This window comes from Carlito syrichta, unplaced genomic scaffold (genome assembly GCF_000164805.1).
Source record: "Carlito syrichta isolate Samal-C Ts95f unplaced genomic scaffold, Tarsius_syrichta-2.0.1 Scaffold117974, whole genome shotgun sequence".
In the NCBI taxonomy this organism is placed as follows: domain Eukaryota; kingdom Metazoa; phylum Chordata; class Mammalia; order Primates; family Tarsiidae; genus Carlito; species Carlito syrichta.
Window position 1 is genome coordinate 27632 of NW_007062070.1, and position 4376 is coordinate 32007.

General features: G+C 39.3%; 1 protein-coding gene across 1 annotated transcript in view; it reads left to right on the forward strand.

The window, feature by feature from the left end:
* LOC103249211 (von Willebrand factor-like) overlaps positions 1–4376 on the forward strand; it is a 28545-nt gene that overhangs the window by 16002 nt on the left and 8167 nt on the right. The window lies entirely within an intron of this gene.

Below are 4376 nucleotides of genomic sequence, written 5' to 3' on the forward strand. Positions count from 1 at the left end.
GCGGCCACCGCACTCCAGTCTGGGTGACAGAGTGAGACTCCAACTCAAAAAAAAAAAAGAGTGGTCCTACACTGTCCAGAAAACCAGTTTGTGTGTATGTGTGTGTGTGTTCACAAGCGATAAAAGATAATATGGATAATTTCAAAACCACTACTAATATTTAGTCTTCTGATAATTTCAATCACAACATCCAATGAGTGACGTTCCTTGCAAAAGCTGGATGATTGTATACAACATATCGTTCTTCCTTATGACCAAACTGCCCTCTGATTAAGGGTTAAGTGCGTAGAGAAGCAGTTGACTGTTCCTTTCATTGAACCGGACCATATTTGAAAATAGTAATATCGGGCAACCTCTTTCAGGTCCCCTCCCGCTATGGAAGCTTTTCTGTCTTCTTAATAAATCCTGCATTCTCACAAAAAAAGGAAGAAAATAGTAATATCATTTGTTTTTGTCTTCTCTGGTACTTTCTCAGACTTTTTATTGTTCAATATGAACACTTAAGGCTATGAATTCTCCTCTAAATACCACTTTAGCTGTACTGTACCAATTTTTATACACACACACACATATATATATACCTATATTAGCGATGGAGCCTTCTTATGTTGCCCAGGCTGGTCTCAAACTTTTGGGCTCAAGCTACTCTCCTCCTGTTTCAGCTTTTCAAGCAGCTGGGATTATAAGCATATACCACTGCGCCTGACTGTATCCATTTTTTTTTTTTTTTTTTTGAGTTGGAGTCCTACTCTGTCTCCCAGGCTGGAAAGCAGTGGAATGATCATGGCCACCACAGCTTCGACTTACTAGGCTCAGGCAATTCTTCCGCCTCAGTCTTCCAAGTAGCTGGGACTACAGGCAGACACACCACGCCTGGCTAATTAAAAAAAAAACAAAAAACAAAAAACAAACAAACATATATATATAGTAGAGACAAGGTCTTGTCATGTTGCCCAGACTGGTTTTGGACTCCTGAGCTCACGCAATCCTCTTGCCTCGACCTCCCAAAGAGCTGAGATTACAGGTGTGAGCCACCATACCTGGCCTGTACCAATTTTGATATGTAACATATTTTTAAATTTCCATTTTGTATATTTGGGATATTTAGAATTTTTTAAGTCTGGGGTCTTTCATTTAACATCATCCATTAGAGATTCACTCATGTTGTTGTGTGTAGCGATAGTTTGTGCCTGTTTGTTGCTGAGCAATAGAACCACAGTTTGCTAATCCAGTCACCAGCTGATGGACACTTTGTTCCTTCCAGTTTTGGGGAATTATTACCTCACCGTCAATTTATCATTGTGCTGTATAATACACATACTATAAAGATTACTATTGTAGCCATTTTTATGTACATGTTTTGACGAGATTAAGCGCATTCGTATTGTTGTGCAATCTTTACTACCATGCATCTCCAGAATGCTTTCATCTTGTGATTCTGAAACTCTACACCTGCTAAACAGTAACTTTCCATTCTCCCCTCCTGGCCCCTGGAAACCATCACTCTGCTTTCTGTCTCTATGTTTTTGATTACTCTCAGAACCTTATATAATTAGAATCATACAATATTTGTCTTCTTGTGTCTCTTCTTTCTTTCTTTTTTTTTTTTTGTTTGAGTTAAATCTCACTCTGTTGTCCAGGCTGGAGTGCAGTGGCACACTTATGGCCACCCCGGCGTCGACCTTCTGGGCTCCAGCGATCTTTCCTCCTCAGCCTTCCAAGCAGCCGGAACTACAGATGCGCACTACCACGCCAAGCTATTTAATTTTGATTTTATTGTGGAGATGAGGTCTCGCCAAGTTGCCTGGGCTGGTTTTGAACCCACAGATTCATTCAATCCACTCGTCTTGGCCTCCCAAAGTGCTAGGATGACAGGCTGAGCCACTGAGCCCAGCCTGCTTATTTCACTTTGCATAGTATTCTCAAGGTCTATCCTGTTGTAGCATATGTCGGAGCTTTCTTCCATTTTAGGGCTGGATAATATCCCATTGTATGGATGCATCATATTTTGCTTATCCACTCAGTAGGCACTTGGGTTGTTTCTACATTGTGGCCATAATGAATAATGCTGCTATAAACATGCAGACACAAATATCTCTTCAAGACCCTGCTTTTGATTCCTTTAAATATATACCCAGATGTGGATCACATGACAATTCCGTTTTTAAAAATATATTTCATTCTTCTTTTTCAAGTATGTGAAATTTTAAAACATTGCCGTTTATAATGTCTATTTCTCCTTATTTAAAAGGAGAAAACTTGGATAAGCGATTTCTTCCTAAACATTTCTTTAACTTTTTTCTTTTTAAAAACTTGCATAAATTACAAGTGCAGTTTTGTTGCATGCATAGATTGCGTAGTGGTCAAGCCAGGGCTTTCAGGTTATCATCCACCACCCAGATGATGGACTTCGTCACCATTAAGTGATTTCCCATCATCCACCCCTTCCTTCCTGTCTCACCCTTCTGAGTCTCCATTATCTAGCATTCCACTCTCTACATCGCTGTGTACTCATTAAAAGAAAAAAATACACACAAGAACTACCCACTTATCAGTGAGAACATGGGATATTTGACTTTCCGTATCTGACTTGTTTCACTTTAGATAATGACCTCCAGTTTCCTTTCATGGAGCTGCAAAAGATGTTATTTCATTCTTTGTATGGCTCAAATGGCATTCCGTTGTGAATATACACTGCGTATTCTTTATCCAGCCATCTGTTGATGGACATTTAGGTTGATTCCAAATCTTTGCTATTGTGAGTTGTGCTGTGATGAGCATACAAGTGCTTTTGGATTTATTGATTTCTTGTTATTTGCATCTTTTAGATTTATTGATTTCTTTTTATTTGGGTAGATACCCAGTAGTGGGATTGCAGAGTAGTTCTATTTTTTAATTCTATGGAAAAAAATCTTCATACTGTTTTCCATAGAGGTTGTACTAATTTAGATGCCCACCAACATTGTGTAAGAGTTCCGTTTTCTCAGCCGGGCTCGGTGGCTCAGACTGTCAGCCCGCGCCTTTGGGAGGCTGAGGTGAGTGGATGGCCTGAGCCCGAGGGTTTGAGACCCGCCTGGGCAGGTGAGACCTCATCTCTACAATAAATCAAAAAATTAGCTGGGCGTGGTAGCGTGCACCTGTAATTCCGGCTACTCGGAAGGCTGAGGCGGAAAGGATCGCCGGAGCCCAGCAGGTCGAGGCTGCGGTGGCCGGGAGCGGCCCCTGCACTCCAATCTGGGTGACAGAGTGAGACTCCAACTCAAAACAAACAAAAAAGGAGTTCCCTTTTCTCTGCATCCTCGCCAACATGTTATTTTGTCTTTTTAATAGTAGCCATTCTGGCTGGAGTAAGATGATATCTCATTGTGATTTTAATCTGCATTTCTCTCATGACTTGTGATGTTGAGAATTTTTTCACATCCCTGTTAGCTATTTGTGTGTCTTCTTTTAAAAATTGTCTATTCATGTGTATTTCAATGGGATTATTTACTTTGTTTTGCTTTTTTTCTGTGTGGTTGCTGAGTTGTTTGAGTTCCTTCTACATTCTGGATATTAACCCCCTATCTGGTGAATAGTTTTCAAATATTCGCTTCCATTCTGCACATTGTTCACTCTGTTAAGTACTTCTTTTGCAGTGCAGATGTATCTTAGTTTAATATAGTCTCACTTGTCTTTTTATTTTTGTTGCCTGTGCTTTTGAGGTCTTAGTCATATATTCTTTGCCTAGACCCATGTCCAGAAGAGTTTTCCCAAGATTTTCTTCTAGTATTTTTTATAGTGTCAGGCGTACATTTAAGTTTTTAATCCATGTTGAATTGATTTTTGTATACGATAATCAGAGATAGACCGGTTTCATATTTCTGCCTATGGCAATTCAATTTTTCCCAGCACTATTTATTGAAATGGGTGTCCTCTCCCCAACATGTGTTCTTGTCAGATTTGTCAAAGATTACTTGGTGGTAAAATGTGGCATTATTTCTGGGTTCCCTATTCTGTTCCACTGACTTGTGTGTCTATTTTTATACCATTACCATTTTGTATTGGTTGCTGTAAGCTTGTGAGATGAATTTTGCAGTCAGGTAATGTGATATCTCTAGCTCTGTTCTTTTTGCTTAGGATTGTTTTGGCTATTTGGACTCTTTTTGGTTCTATATGAATTTTAGGATTCTTTTTTCCAAGTCTGTGAAAAATGATGCTAGGATTTTTATAGAGATTGCACTGAATCTATAGAATGCTTTGGGCAACATGGTTATTTTTGATTATTTTAACAATATTAATTCTTTTGATTCATTAACATGGCAATCTTTTATTTTTTATTTTTGAGTTGAAGTCTCACTCTGTCACCCAGACTGGAGTGCAGTGGCTGCTCCTGGCCA